This window comes from Vicia villosa, linkage group LG5 (assembly GCF_029867415.1).
Source record: "Vicia villosa cultivar HV-30 ecotype Madison, WI linkage group LG5, Vvil1.0, whole genome shotgun sequence".
Lineage (NCBI taxonomy): Eukaryota > Viridiplantae > Streptophyta > Magnoliopsida > Fabales > Fabaceae > Vicia > Vicia villosa.
In genome coordinates this window covers 70,237,156-70,254,211 of record NC_081184.1, presented here as the reverse complement: position 1 = coordinate 70,254,211, position 17,056 = coordinate 70,237,156, and the positions used below count along the sequence as shown (strand labels likewise).

The 17,056-nt window shown below is 36.1% G+C and overlaps 4 non-coding genes across 4 annotated transcripts; all 4 read left to right on the top strand.

Moving 5' to 3' along the window:
* The first annotated feature begins 14,797 nt into the window (after positions 1-14,797).
* Positions 14,798-14,894, top strand: LOC131608452 (small nucleolar RNA Z157/R69/R10). The gene has a single exon (XR_009285712.1). It is a non-coding gene; the product is annotated as a small nucleolar RNA Z157/R69/R10 (small nucleolar RNA).
* Positions 14,895-14,978: 84 nt separating this feature from the next.
* LOC131608454 (small nucleolar RNA R11/Z151) lies at positions 14,979-15,066 on the top strand. The gene has a single exon (XR_009285714.1). It is a non-coding gene; the product is annotated as a small nucleolar RNA R11/Z151 (small nucleolar RNA).
* A 57-nt stretch (positions 15,067-15,123) lies between these two features.
* On the top strand, positions 15,124-15,220 carry LOC131608459 (small nucleolar RNA Z152/R70/R12). The gene has a single exon (XR_009285718.1). It is a non-coding gene; the product is annotated as a small nucleolar RNA Z152/R70/R12 (small nucleolar RNA).
* Positions 15,221-15,295: 75 nt separating this feature from the next.
* LOC131608483 (small nucleolar RNA snoR80) lies at positions 15,296-15,417 on the top strand. The gene has a single exon (XR_009285741.1). It is a non-coding gene; the product is annotated as a small nucleolar RNA snoR80 (small nucleolar RNA).
* The last annotated feature ends 1,639 nt before the right edge of the window (positions 15,418-17,056 follow it).

Sequence of the window (17,056 nt, the reverse complement as noted above, 5' to 3'; positions counted from 1 at the left end):
TTCTTTTTTTTACGAGTTTTTAAAGCTACTTCGTCAGTCAGTAGGATTTTTAGCCATTAGCCATGCCCCATGCAACTTCTCCCTGATGTTTAAACATCTGAATCCACATAGACATGTGTACTTTGTAATGAAATTCATAAGATGCGAATGCATATGTTTGTCTTGAAAGTTTGAAAACATTTTTTGAGTAAAACAAAGTTTTTTTTTTGACAAGCTTTTAAAAGCTACTTCATCAGTCAGTAGGATTTTTAGCCATTAGCCATGCCCCATGCAACTTCTCCCTGATGTTAACATTTAAATCTATATAGACAAGTGTACTTTATAATGAAATGCAAATGCATACGTCTGTCTTGAAAGTTTGAAAACATTTTTTGAGTAAAACAAAGTTTTTTTTTTTAGAAAGTGATATCAACTCAAGAGTTATAGTAGACCTTAAGGAGTCGGGATACCTTTGGTAACGGTATGCTTTCGAACTAACCATGCTTCAGTTAGGACTTTTAAAGGTTGTAAGGTGGCCTGGTTCACGGTTTAAAGAAACAAAAGATAGAGGCTCAAAGTTTATTTGTACCCAATCCCCATCTTCGTGATGTTCTCCAGTCCTATGCTCAATTTAACTATGCATTTAGTCTCCAAAAGAATTTGGGAATTATGACATTGACATCTGTGATGGTTCCAAAACCAAAGGTTTATCTGCAAAGGCAGTCATTCTCCTTTCGTAATATTTCCTTTTTGTCGGAGGTTCATAGTAACCTTTTTTTGACTTTGTTATCCCTAACTTTTGCCTGAACTGTTTGTTTTAAAACTACAGTCGGCGGGATGCCCCAATTTTGCCTAAGTCTCCTTAATAGGTTTTGACTCAGCAGGCTTTTGCATTGCTTTCTCTTTTTTCTTTGCGGATATTGACTGTCGGACTTAATGATGACGGGGAACCATCGGCGATTATGTTCAAAGGAACAACTTGGAATAATTAAGTTAACTGAGCAACTACCCTACCCCAGGTTATGTATGAAGGGTTTTATTTTATATGAAGGAAAACTCCTACTTCTTTAGGCTCAAAAGGGGTTGACAAGGGATTAACATCCTTATATCTCCATTATTTGGGAATTGAAACAATGCCTGTACATCGTCAACACGGTCTGTTCGAAAGCATAATGTATGAAATTGTGGCATCGTTTTCGTCATTCTCCCTCAAAAGGTGTAAAACTTTCCACTAGAGTTGAATATCACAGATAAGAAAACCGAGTAGAAACACAGTTTTAAATATAGTGAGAACACCAGAAGTAAATCAAGACAAACGTAAGCAATGCATTAATGATTTTTGAAAAGTACATAGCATATGTCATAAGACTAATGTTTAAACAAACAGAAGGAAATTGCAAATGGAAACAAAACTAATGATCTAAGAAATCCTCATTCTAGCCACCTATGGTATTAGACTTGTGAGGATCTTCGAACTCAACGAGTCCTTCTTCGATCAAATCTTGGATCTTGTGCTTTAACGGCCCACAATCCTCAGTATCGTGACCAGGACTATCTGAATGATAAGCGCATCTAGCATGATGCTTGTACCCAGGAGCGGGGTTAGCTGGAGCTGAGTATGGAGGTAGCAGAGTTATCAGATTCTGACTGAGCAGACGTTGCAAGGCTTGAGCCAATGGCATGTGCAACGGAGTGAATGATCGTTTTGGCTTGGACCTCCAGGTGCGCTGGCCAGCCTGTTGCTTTTGTTGATCCCTTTGTTGTGATACTGGAGTCTGATTACCCATGACTGCCCCCACAATGTTGGATTCCTTCTTTGCGTCATATGACTTCTTTGGATGGTAGGAACCTGAGGGTGCCCCTTGTATCTTCCCATTCTTGATTCCATTTTCAATTCTCTCACCAATGACTACCAAGTCCGAGAACCCTGAAGATATGCTTCCGACCATCTTGTCGTAGTATGGTCCTTGCAAGGTGCTCATACATATGTCCACCAGTTCTTTTTCCATTAGGGGAGGTTGGACTCGAGAAGCCATTTCCCTCCACCTTTGGGCATACTCCTTGAATGATTCATCCTTCTTCTGTGACATGTTTTGTAATTGCATCCGATTGGGTGCCATGTCGAGGTTGTACTTGTATTGCTTCAGAAATGTGTTAGCTAGGTCATTCCAGCTTCTGATATAAGATTTCTCCAGTTGCATATACCAGTCCATAGATGCTCCGCTTAAACTTTCTTGAAAGAAGTGTATCATCAATTTTTGATCGTGAGCATAAGCGGCCATTTTTCGCACATACATGCGCAAGTGATTCCTCGGACACGTGAGCCCTTTGTATTTCTCGAAGTCGGGAATCTTGAACTTGTGTGGGATAGTCAAGTCTGAGACCAAACTCATTTCGAAGGTATTCACGTCAAAGACATCGTGTCCTTCTACCACTTTTAGTCTCTCTTCTAGCGCCTTGATTTGTTCACTACCCTTGGAGTCTTCCCTAGAGTTAGGAATAGACTGTTGTGTCTGAGGTACTTGGTCTGAGTTGTCCACCTCTTGCACTCCGTATTGTAGATCCAGGTAATCATCGTCCTTAGGGACATTGCTAGCAGGAATGCGCACTGTGCGGGTTGTCCCTTTTGTTTGTGGAGTGGGGACAAACCCTTCTTGGGAGGCCTCTCCTTTCTCTTGGAATTGGATAGCCCTTCTGACAGATCGGGCCTGAGATTTGTCCTTATCCGGGCCAAAGCCTGAAACAAATCCTAGCAGCGGGTTTTCGTCATTGGGGATCTCATCCTGAACCAGGGTATCCCTAGACTGAACCTCTTTTGCTTTGTCTTGTTTATCTAGGAGGGCCCTCATGAATTCTAGCATCTGAGCCATCCCTCCTTTAACCTCTTCCATGCTGACCTTCAGTTGATCCACTTCCTCACGAAGGGCAGTTTGATTCTGCTCTAGCTGCTCCATCGATTTCTTTTGTTGAAATCTGGTCTGATAAGACGGTCGGGATGTTAGGTTATCCTTCCCAATGGTCCCTTGCTCTGGAGATAGAAGAGGAATCTTCTTTCAATGCCATGAAAATGATATGCATGCCATGCATGATATGCATGATATCTTTTTTTGTTTTTTTGTTTTTGACTAAAGTATGATGCAAGAATGCACATGATGTATGATGCATGAAAACACAAAGATGTAGCAACAAACAAATCATATAAGGCACAAATGCAAATCATATTTCAAGAAATCCAGGTTCATAGGTTCGACGTAGCGGCTCTTGGGAGCTAACCTTTTTATAGGGGGTTCTAGAAGGTCTCATGGGGTCGTTCGTAGCCTCCGAGACTTTTTTTGTCTCTTCGGATTTTAGAACAACTCATTTTATCCATGAGGTTGGAATTTTTGGGGTAGGTTCCCGGAGAGATCAGCCAAATATCCCGTCCTGCCCTCAACAAAGTCAAGCCTCGTTTTGGACATTTCCGAATATTCAACCCACTCCGAGTGGAGTTATCAATGAGACTCGTAGGCGATTCATGCTCCCCTATTGATCTCAAAGTTAACTCCCACACTTAGGATTTAACACAACATAGAAAATCAGCAATGCATATAAAAATATAACACCAGGCAATTAGATATAAATATATTAACATAAATAATTAAATATAAACATATTATAAACAATTAAATATTTTTTAGATAAAAAACAAATAAACAAATTTTTTTTTTTAAATAAAAAAAATAAAAAATAAAATAATTACAAACCCTAAAAAAAACGAATTAACCAAACCCTAAAAAGTTGTCAAACCTAAACCCTGCCAAAACCTAAAACCTATAGGAGCATAGTATTCACCATTTAAGTTATCCCCAGCAGAGTCGCCAGCTGTAGCAACCTGCCTAAAAATTATAAGATTAGAGAGTCGCCACCTATTCTGAAGGGCGAATAGGAAACCCTACGTAGATACGAGATTCGGGGTAAGATACTATATTCAGGTCGAGGGAAGGTGTTAGGCACCCTCAACCCTTTCCTAAAGGCTAACACTTAAAGATAAAGGTTTACGGTAAAACATAAAGAAAGATGACAGACAGTAAAATAGGGTTAGAGGCTAATTATTTGAACATGATTAGGGTTTGAAGGAAGGGGACTCGCCTTGTTGCCAAGTGCCTACGTATCTCCTTAGGGAGAATCAGAGTCAACGTAGTTCGGGCACAGGATTGTACGCCTTAGAATTTGATTTGAGGTGGATTGAAGTTGTTTTGAAGTTGTTTGAAATGCGAATGTTCGAAGGTATTTTGAATTACCTTATCGTAGTTATGAACATCGCAGTGATTGAAATCTGTAGTGTCGTGGTTTAGTGTTTTAAGGGTTTGGGCGTACAACCCTGATTTTAATTTGTTACCATTAGCTGCAATAATCAATAGGTTTGATTACCATGGCTAACGGATTAAAGGGAGGATTGCTAACCACTATAATCGATAGATTGGTTATCGCGAATAGCAAATGTGCGTATTTTAATTATTTAATTTTATCGTTATCCCTCATAATCAATAGATTCGATTAAAAAGAATAACGAACTTCGGAGATAAATAGGCTGATCATCGCAACCAATAAGATGGTTGAAACCTTTTAGCCAAATATTGTATATTTGAATTATATTAATTTAATTGATAATTAAATGATCTATTATTACCCATCGCGATCGATTAACACGGTCGAAACGAATAATAAATTAGCTCCTAAGATTTCAGCTACAAAACTCATGGGATCGGACAAACCCTAATATCTTATATCACCGTTCTAGGTTTTTTTGTGATTTATAATGTTAATTAAATCAATTAAATGAATTAAGTCAAACTAATCGAATAATCGGGATATATTATAATCCTATCCCTAATCCTAGTTTTATTATTCTAATCCTAACTTTAGAAATTAATTAAATTAAATACTATTAACCAATATTTAACCTAACTATTTAACTAATAAAATAAATAAAAATATTAAATGAAACCTGGTTATAATCCTATACGGCACTTTTGGGGGTCCATGGTAAACCTTGCAATCCTGGTGCGTTAGATTGGATCATAGGAGATCCAATGGTGATGATTGAGGGTGCAACATAGGTGTGTGTGAAGGCTGTATGCACTGGATTTTGAATTGCTAACCTGCAAAATAAATCAACAAAATAATGTCTGGGCAGAGAGTAGAACCCACGCCCTTTAGGTCGAATGCACTCCTTACTTGCCATTTGTACCAGTCATTTTTGTTGTTATAATAATCTTCAGTAAGTTATATATTAAAATCAAACTGGAAATATGTAAATTCAAACCAAAGTCCACGCGTGGGCCCCAGGGAGATTGACTGGCCAATCAGGATGTGTGAATGGACCACGCTGGCAGCAGAAGGGTCTGGAGTTTCCCAAGCCACCGTCGACGGCGGCCAACTCCTTCTTCTCCGATGGGAGTTTTGTTTTCCACCTGCAAAAACCACGAAACAACGGACAAAGACCACCCTACCCCCCTAATTTGGGGTCTGCGAATTCAATGGCGGTGGTTTTAAGACCTAAAACGGCCTGTAAGATGTGCTTCGAAGCACTCAAACCGAACTGCCCTAACAATGGCAGTGGTTGGATCCGGCGTTAAAACCTCCATGTAAAACGCCCAGCATGTTCTAAATACGCATATGAAGCGATCTGGGCAAGAGAAATCGGTCAGCAATGCTTGGAATTCAAAAAACGAAATCACAATCTTTACCTCCACCGGTGCACTTCGAAGGACGACCTTCAGGTACGTTGCAGGCTTCAAGATGGACTCCAAATCGTTCCTGGGAGTCTCAGGAGGATAGTGAACCTCTTGGAATCGATTGAAACCTCTCCTCTCGATCTTATGATGATGCCCTAGTTTGTTGAAACTTTTGAAAACTCAAACCCTAACCCTTGAAGCTCTTTTTCGTCCCTCTCCTCTCTGCCCTTGTAATATGTATATATACATGAATCAAATTAGGGTTGGAAGCTTTTAAAAAAAAATCCATCATCCATTAACATGAAAATTGAAAAAGATTTTTTTTATCAAATCTTTCTAAGTTTAAACCCCATGCTATTTTATGCATATTTTCCACATTTGGATGCCCTTGGATTGATCTTGAAATTGATTATGATTTGTAAAAATCAAATATATTATCTTTTAATATTTAATCATGATTTAATTTAATTTATTTTAAATTTAAATGAATAAATTTAAAGATAAATTAAATAAACCATAAAATAAATAAGAATTGATAAATGGGCCTCCCATGACCTTGTATTCACGTGAGAAGTTCAATCTTATAGGCCCAAAACTCAAAGTTCAAAATCCAACAATTAGGGTTTCATTTATTTCTCCAAAAATCGACCAACCTGTACCAAGCATATATCTCTCAATTTTTTATACATGGAAGTGTTTTGGTACATATGTGACACATTGAGATCCATTTGAGGCCTTGGAGATCCAAATTATTTTGCTGAAGAACAAACCCTAATTTATGATAATGCAGAGTGACTTGAGAAAGCCCTTGAACCTTGGTTTATTGAAAATGAAAAGAGGAGGGCAAATTTTGGGGTATGACAGTACTCTGATGCCAAAGTGAGAAGAGAGAGCAATCATAGTGCAAGTACAAGGTAAGGGTGAGAATGAATTAAGTTACCTAACCCTCTAGTGAATGAGGGTATTTATAGCCTCAGTGCTGGGCCAAAATCTCAATATTAGACTGCATGCCCATATGCCCAAAATGCAGGCTGCCAGGATTCTACATGTGTAGTGGAGACCAGCACGTGCTCTCCATCCTGGGTCAACCATTCCAAGGTTTCAGGGGAGACGCGGTCTTCTCGGGAATGCGTAAATTCTGCCCTATTCGGAGGGTTGGAGATAGAATGAACCCTACGAGGAAGAGGGTCCCCGAAAGGATGTTAGATGGGACTGTTAACATGAGTTCCTTGCTCGAGACTCTGAAGGCAGTTCTGCTCGGTCCACACTCCTACTCGAGGGGCTCGTGGACTTGCCAGGTTTAACCCATAGTGATTCCTGCCCGGTGTGCGGGAACGTGTAGGCCTGGGCGACGAGGAGCTCGATTGAGCCTTTTCTTAGGTTAGGCTGGATTTAGGCCTTACGCTATGTTTGGGCCAAGCGTCGGCCTAGACTAGAATAGTCACGCTCGAATATTTTTTGTGCTGCGACAACTATCACATCAGAAACAAAGTGGAAACACTGAGCACGATTTCCATTGACAAAGTCAAATGATACAAATTGTTCTAGAAAATTTGAATAACAATGATGAACGCCTTTATGACAATCATTGTTTGTTGTTCCAAGTCGTGAGGGTGTTCATGCAAACACTATAATGATCAAATTAGTAGAAGTCATGAGTGAAAAGTTTAAGACTCAAAATATTATTTATTTTAGTTTGAGTTGTTCGTTAAATTTTATGGTAGGAATATAAAGTTTAGAAGTCCTAGAACCTTCTTATGAACAACTTTCTATGATGACAAATTTTAAAAGATTTTGTGAATCTTATCATTTGACAGTCTCGAGATTCCAGTTGTAGATGTTTTTGATTGGCTGCATTTTGTGGTAAAACATAATTCTGAGTTTAGATTCTAAATGATGATAGCCCTGAGGAAGGTAATGAACATGCTGTTGTGTCAACATAATGAGATGAAAAGGAAGCTGAATCAGAAAAGAAGCAGGTGCCAGACCCGAAGATGGCTCTGATGAAGACAATGATGGTGATGATGGATTTCTATTTTTGTCTAGCTTAAGGTTTGTACTTAATTTGAATATCATAGTTGCTTTGGCAACTTTTATGGCCAAAAAGGGGGAGAAGTATGTCACCCCAGAACAGATGTATGTGCGAACAACTATTCCTGTTTTGATGAAGATGTTTCTGAAGTTTTACTGGTGTGGTAGTGTAGCTGATTCTGATATGGTGGTATAGTGGTATATGTCAATTGGTAGTGTATTAGCTATTTTACATGATCGGGTGTATGATGTGTACTTTTCTGCTGCATGTGATCTATGATATGGTGACAAGTTGTTTTAGCCAAAAATTTGCCAAAGGGGGAGTTTGTAGATGTTTTTGATTGGCTTCATTTTGTGGTAAAACATAATTCTGAGTTTAGATGTCTTGACTGATGTCATGACATGCATTTGTAGTGTACTGCAGGATATGTATGGTTAGCTAATACATATTTTATTGGATGTTAAACTGAATGTTGTGACATCAGTATCTGACAGCATGTGCTGCTATGTTTCTATTATGTTTCCTACTTTATCTTGAGCTATATTTTAGGAAACTAACTATTATGTGCTGACTGTATATCAGTAAGAGACCAGGACATGGCCTGATTTTTAGCACCCTGACTTGTGAAAATTAGGTTAATTTGGTTAACCCTAATTTATGTTCTTTAGGCCCAAGGCCCAGGATCTGCATAACATAATACTGTTAGTTGATAACACGAAAAGGTATCGTGTATTTAGCTTAATTTACATGTATTATTATCTTATTTTATTTCGATTTTATTACTCTATTTCGTATTATGCCGATATTTTGTATTTGTTTCAGGTATTTATTAAATCAAGGCTTGCAAAAGAAATGATCAAATAAAGGAGCCAAAATGAAGAGAAAAATGCTAAAAGGATGCTTGAATTGATGGGGTGCAAATAGGAAGAAACAGGCCCACGTTAATACTGCAAGCAAAAGCCCAAGGCGCAAGAAGAAGAGCACGTGACGAGTGGCACCCACTAGGCCACGCCGTCCGTCACTCCCCTTCCCTGCCGGTCGGCACCCCTTGTTTATTTAGTGTGTGACGTGAGTCACACACCCACGCCCAGAAAGATATGTTCGTCAAGCCCAGTTTTCTCTCCACCTATTTCTCCTCCAAAAAGCTTGCTACTGAGACAAAAAGAATCCAAGTCCAAGAATCTGAAGCAACTCTATAAATACCCAACAAGACCAATTGAAAGGGTTACGAAATTTTATCCTACTGCCGTCATTTTATTCTCTACAACTTCAATTTCTATTTCAAATCTACTTCTTCCAAACCACTTTCGGCAATAGATTTCCACACCGAAAATACTATTGCAATTCAGTTTCTTTTTAAGCTTCAGATTTAGTTTTCACTTTTAGGATTAGATTTAGTTTCAGCATTTATTTCAAGTCCCGGATTCAAGAATTGGTGCCACAAGATTAAAATTTCAATTCTGCAAATTTAATTCAAGTTTATTTATTAGCATTAATTATTGTTTACTGTTTATGTTAATTTATCAATTTATGTCCGGAATAACTTATATCTGTTATATCTGTTCCGATCCGTCAATTAAAATAATGTCCGGCTAAATATCTATTATCGGTATGTAAAGTCATATAACAGAGGAAATCTAGTGACGCTATCGATGTAATATTATTAACGAAAATTTATTCATCTGGCTATAATTTCTAATGTTTACTTAAACCGTTTTGTAACGAGAGTTAAAAAACGATAGAAGTTAAGATCAATAAAAAAGAGAGTTTGAGGTTTTAACTGGACCGTAGAAATTAAGCATTAACCTTAAATACAGCGAGAGCACTTTAAGGTTAATTAGTCCTCATTTGTTTTCAAAAATCATTTTAAACTTGAATTGATACAGCGAGAGCACTCACTTAGGTTTAATAGTGAAATCATAATCAATAAACACGAGAGTGTGAGAGGAAGGTTTTTAAACAAATGATTTCTACAAAAAAAATTCTGAATTACGATCTGCATCGATTGTTACTAGATCCCCGACGTCCGACTATTACATACCGATATAATTATCCTTTGATTTAATTTAATTCTATTCATTTATTTCCCCCGTCTGATCTTAATCAATCAAACATTAGCCTTATATTTACTTAGTAACGATTAACTACATTAGGTCGATTCTTAGTCTTTTGGGTTCGATATCTTTTAAACCTACGCGACAGACTGTGCACTTGCAGTCATAATCACAGACATACCCACTTTGTCGCGATCATTAGTCCTACTTTCAGAAGCAGAGAATTGAAGTGAAGAAAGCCATGGCCTGATTTTTAGCACCCTGACTTGTGAAAATTAAGTTAACTTGGTTAACCCTAATTTATGTTCTTTAGGCCCAAGGCCCAGGATCTACATAACAGAAGACTGTTAGTCCTACTTTGAGAAGCAAAGAATGGAAGTGAAGAATATTGTTTGCTATGATTTGTACAAAACATGGTACAACAAGAAGATGTCCTATGGAATTTTGAGACATGTTCTGTGACAACATGTCTTATGAGATGTCATATGCAAAAACTCATGACATCGCACCTGCTGAGCTAGAATATGAAGATTCAGTATGTACTCAACAGATGCAGAATATTCTATGGAATATTATGCAATCCTGTGTGGCACAGGTTTAAAGGTCAAGAGAGTCAAGTCAGAATATTGAAGATTATGAAGTTTCTAATTATGGAGATAATTTGAGAAACTTATGATTGAAGACCTAACTTTTAGCAGAAGTTTTCTGTTTATTTGTAACAACAAATAAGGTTGTGATTGAAGGCCCAAGTCCAGTTGGGAATAAGTTATAAATAGGAAGCCTTGTAACCTAGTTTAGAAAGCAAGCTGAGTATTGAAAAAGATGCAATCATTAGGGTTTGTTAAGGTAGATCACCCGAGTTGTGGGATGGCTGCCATGTTCTTCTCAAAACCTGTGGGTCAAAGAAGTATTGTTCTCACTCGAATCCTATAGGTACGAGTTGAGTGATTTGTCTCTCAATCAAAGCTTTTAAGCAAAGATCAAGTTGTTTGTTTGAAGTGTGTCTTCACTCTGTTTAGTCTGTCTGTTATCACTGGTTGTGATCGAAGGGATTTGAGGGGGGCCTCATACCTAGGTGAGTCTTAGGTAGAAGTATATCACGGGTAGTATTAAGTGATTAGATCGTAAACTGGTTGTTTGCTGGTAAGATTAAGTGATTAGATCGTAAATTGGTTGTTTGCTGAGGGTATGAATTGATTCTATTTAGTGGACTTATTCGTGGCTTGGTAGCCGCCAGAGTAGGTGTTGTTGTACATCGAACTGGGTTAATAATTTTGTTGTGTTTTTATTGCTTTCCTGCACTGTTATTTGTATTCCTACCTTGTCTATTTTTATAATGTCAGATCAGATGTCAAGACATCCTTATATGACATATGAGTCTGCTGTAACCAAAATTTCACCAATCACCCTTGATTGAGTGCATCTTTAAGACATGTCTATTCTCTAATCTATTTTACTTTGTTTAGACTTAAGTGATCTGATTTCGTGCGGATTGAACTTTAACCAATTAGAGAACCATTTTGCTTACTTTTTTTTCAACGAAAACAAATTGTTTTTTTAGATTATATTGAAAATACCTTTGTTAGTTGTTCTTTTCTTCAATATGTTGACGGTTTTAAACTAGGCATGAGATACACTGGTAGAATTTTGTACATCAGTATTCGTAATTGCTTAAAAAAATTACAATCAAGACTAACAAATTAAATTTTCAACTAACTAAAACACTAAAATATGCTTTAAAGTGGATAGTAAATTCACAATGTATTCCGGTGCATATTGTAACACCCCAATTCTACCCGAAAATATAATGCGAGAAATATCAGACTATTTAAAATTTCAAACAACAAATTGGAGTATCACATATCAAATTAAAACTTCAACTTGTATTTCATTCAACAATGATACATAGCATTCGAATAACAGTCAACTATAAGCTTTATTCAACTCAAATAACTTGGAAGTATAACAAGTACTTCATATTATTCAACTTGGATTTCAACGATTATAATAACAACAACTAAAACATTAATAACATAGAAACAACAATATAAACAACCCCCCGAGTGCTACGTATCAGAACGACACACCAATAAGACTCGATGAAGCAACAAACTTCCACAGCTATACTTGAGTACATGCCCATTTCACATGGTAGGGGAAACATCAGCAGAAGGGGTGAGATATCAAACAGTATAAAGGAAAGTATGATAATAGATATAGCAAGATAAGATCATACACAATTCACCACTTCTCAATATAAGCAATTTGCATAACGACAACAACATGGTTCATATATTCCAACTTATACACATATATCATTAATACATACATATATATATATATATATATATATATATATATATATATATATATATATATATATATATATATATATATATATATATTCACATTCTTATCATATCCACAACACATCAATAATTCATATCAAATGAATTAAACTTCACAAACTATGCATCCACACATCATAACAATGAATTGAATGCAACTCGGTATGCGACTCAAACTATGCCTATGCATGTGGTACCATTTGGAGTAAAACTCCCAACTTAAACATTTGCCATTCAGGCCATCGTCACTTTTGCCATTTTCAGGTCAACTTAAACATTTGCCATTTTCAGGCCGTCATGTTTGCCATAATTTTCAGGCCGTCATTTTTGCCATAATTTTCAGGCCGTCGTGTTTACCATAATTTTCAGGCATACATTATGCAATGGATGCGACTTAATGAATGCAACAATCACATATAACACAACAAAAATCTCATCACGAAGCATACGCCTATATCACTGTTATTACCAATTATTAGAGGTAATCATCATCACAAAAGGCATAAGCCTATATCGTCACTACAACACTGGCCATAGGCCTACAACATTATCATCGTATCAACAACATAATCATAACGATAATATAATCATAATCACATCACCAACATCACAATATCAACAACATATTATTACAACAACATAACAACTATACCAACATAAACATAGAACAATTTTCAACAATAGATTCATTGACGATAGAACAATTTCAGCAATTTCGGAAAAAACCACCACAAACAACCACACACCGCAACAATTTTACACAACCACAAACAAAGGCAATTATACAAACCCAATCCCACATACAATTCATCATGATCAACTAAACTAACGACAATTCATTGGGATTCATGCCATAAGGCTAATCACATAACAATGCACAATAATAATCATATTGACAATCACAACATTATTCGCAACAAAGGCATCCAAACCAAAATTACCATTTTCGGTCAATTCGCAAAATAATCACAATATGCCAACTTATCAAGTAAACTAATTCAACTTCCAATTAGCATCTAATTTGATTATCAAAACAACATCATTGGCATAACAATATATCATTCTCAACGTAAATAGTCAACCAAAACACAATTACGGTCAAATTCTCAAGATACCGTTATTTACCGACAAACCGAACAATCTATCTAAGTCCAAGTATTTTCCAATCAAATAGACTTATTGAAATTAATTCAACTATTAATCAATAAACCAATTAATAATCACACTATATTAATTTCAATTCAATTATATTTCTATTCCATTATTTTCCAATTCCTAGCATCTATTGTACATGTCATTTATCATCATCAATGCATATCAAAACATGATTAGAGTTCAATTTCATGAAAATCTAACATAAACCCTAACATTTCTAATTCTACAACAAAACCCATTATTTTACTATCAATGGTTTACCCACAACGAACACGACAATCTAATACACATAGATTATCAATTGCACACAACTTATCACATTTATATCATCACATTCCAACAAACCACCAACTATCCAAAATTGCACATAGAAGAACATGGATATCAAGTATAGAATCTACCCACCATAACATACTATCATACAACCCTTTATCATGAAAGAACCCCACCCTTACCTTGGTAAATTTGGACTCTTTCACCATAGCTCTAAGTTTTTCTCCAAGAAAAATTCTTTCTAACATCATTTGGAGACACACCTAAAAACCAGTTCGGAAATCAGCTTATCAGACGAACTTAAAACCCTCAAAATGAAAATCGCTCCGGTCAGAACTTACCTCTACGAGTCAGGAACGTTGTGTCCAAGTACCGCAACGATCCAACAGTTGGATTGAGAGATACGCCCGTTTTTCCAAGGTGGCTCTATACTGAAACTTGCTGTGAAAATTGAGGCTTCCTCCATAAATTTTCTTCTTCTCTCAAGTGCTCCTCCCTTCTTTCTATTCTCTCTTCTTTCTCCCCCAAAATGAGTAATGAGACTCCAACTCTAAAATCCTAACTTTGTACTCTTACTATCTCTCTTATGTCAATTGGGCTTAACCCACCAACCCATCCATTATATTTCTATCACTTAGGCCCATTTAGTTATATCTCTCTAATAACTCAATTAAGTCAAACAACAGAAACACTCACACAATTAAATACTTAAATAATTATTTTATCACATAATAACTAAATAAATAAGTAATTATTAACAACATCAAATAATATAATTACTAAAATAGTAGCGAATAAAATCGGACTATTACACATATTCATATTTTGGAAGGGAGAATATAAAAGTAATAAACTGATTGATAAAATAACACACTAAAATCAACAATATTAACACAATTATCATTTCATATAAAAAGAACTTGGTAAAAAATCATTGAAAATATGGAAGAAAAATAATACACATAAACGCATAAATAAATGATAATACTGATGCGGGCCTCCGATTTGAGCTTAAGATCCGGCCCACACTAAACTACGGAACCCTTGCCGTTCCGCCCACTCATTCATAAAACCCTAATTTGAGGATCGGCCAATTCACTTCACTGCCTATATATTCCAACCTATAGCCTCCCACCATAACCAATCTATTGTCTCTTCTGTCTTTTCTAGATCTTAATTTCTGTAGGATTTCGTTTCGGTTTTTTCTCCCGTTTATATGTTTATGTATTTGATGTTGAATGTTGTGCGGTGATGATACTATTGTGGACTAGAGTTTCTGATTTGGGAATCTTCACCCACTATTTGATTACAACCCCTTGGCTGTCTGAGCACACTTCATTTTCTTCCTAATTTCATTCAATTATCGATTTTTTCTTTCTGTTATTTTGAAATATTTATCTAATAATTTGGAAAATTGATCAGGCTTATGATGATAATATATTTTAATCTTAGCGGATTTCAGTGAGATATTTTTATCAAGGATCTGAATGTTACACACACTGAGGCCTTTTTTATTTTCTATTATTTATGATTATAATCTAACCGAATCAAATTGTGTTTTAATTGGTGCTATGATGAGATTAAAACACCAAGGAAGTGTTTATGGGCAGTGGTTTTACCGTGAGCCTAATTTCAAAACGACTTCTCCTTCCACTGAGCACTTAATTAATTCTGATTTTTTGTTCAGGGTCTATAATTTTTCTCTTGTTTTAGTTAGTAACTGTTTTGCGTCCATTTACCAATTCTGAAGGATGAATTGTTCCTTTCAGTGTAATGGCTCGGACGCCATATTGATTCTGTGGTGATCCTGATTCATGGCTATTCAATACCATTGGGTCTTGGAAACGCCTCATACATTCTTTTTCTAATTACATTTAGTGTGTAATTTGGACTAGTATTCTCTATGCACTTAGCTATTTTTAGTGTTTAAATAGGATAGAAATATCATTACCGACAAAGTGTTTAAATGGCTACATCAATTTTTAATTAAATATTTTATTGTTGATAATTTTTATTTATTTTTCAGTATAATTATTATTGATTGAATGTGGTAAAATGAGATATCAATTGTGTCATAAAATTTAAAGCATTTATTGGTAGAATTCTTGTATCACTGGGAAAAGAATCTGTTAAGTTTATTGATAGAATTCTTGAATCACTGGCTAAAAGAAATGTTCATTTTAGTCCCTGGCAGTCTCTCAGTTTTTAAAACACCGACTAAAAGTGCAAATGAATGATAATAGAGTTGATGAGACTATCTGATAAAATTTGTTAACCAAGATACATTAGTAGCTTGGCAAGAGAATGTTTATTTATCACTTTAAAAGAAAATTGTTAACGACACAAATATCTCTGAGTAAAAAAGATCATTTTCATAAATTTTCAACATGAAAAAGTGAAAAAAGGATTGTCGCCATAATTTTTCTCCAGCCAGACGCTCTAAACCTTCCTCCAAGTGGGGAATTTGTTTTTAATGATGTTCTTGGATTTCTTTTTTTTTTTGAAAAATCCAAAAGATAAATATTGCACAAGATGGCATTGAACGTCCGAGTCTGATACATACAAACTGTAGAAATGATAAAACTGATACACTGCTATAACAATGCAGTAAATTATACCCGGAAGTATGCTTTGACCTGTCGAATACCTAAACAGACTGCTGAAAGATTCCGTACCAAAACCTCCGAAACAGATTGCTGAATGATTTCGCATCAAAACCCCTGAATTTGGATGATGGCTGATTGAAACAAGATACCTTAGCCAAGGCAGGCTATAGGGTTTGACCACGATGCAAATGTTTTCCGAGATTAATTTAGTTAGCCACTTTCACATCGAGATCTTTGCTGCTTCAACAATGTTTTAAATCTGTATTTCTTTATTTTGGAACCTTTTGGCGTTCCTATGCTACCAAGTGTTCTAGATGTAAGCGCACCACCATATAACTGACATCTTCACAGTTTGAGAATTGCCGAGATTTGCGAATTGAACCCAATGCTGCACTCCCAGCCATCTGCAAATGGATTTCCAAGTACTTGCAAATAAAGACACTTAGAATAAATGAAAGACGGACTTGCATCCGCACCCACTGATACACCCATTATGACCCTGAGATAAAACTCCTCTCCTAACTAAGTTGTCTTTTGTGGGATTCTATTTTGTATCATCTTCAACACCATACACGACACGTTAGATGGAATGACCTTATTCCACACCTTAGCACAAGAGTGAATAGTAACAATCTGATCAATCGAAGATAAGGTTCTATAAATTTCTTTCACTGAATACTCCCTTGGTAAAATTAAACTGTTCAAATCAATTTGGCAGATATCATTCCACCACTCAGAGCAATCGTTTCCTCTTCTTCTAATCCCACCATTACTTAAACCATATTTATTTACTAGTGATCTATACCACTGTCCGCTTATTTAAAGGTTTAGCAGTGTAAGGTTAAAAGCCCTCAAGTTTTTTATACCCAAACCCCCCTTATTTAAAGGTTTG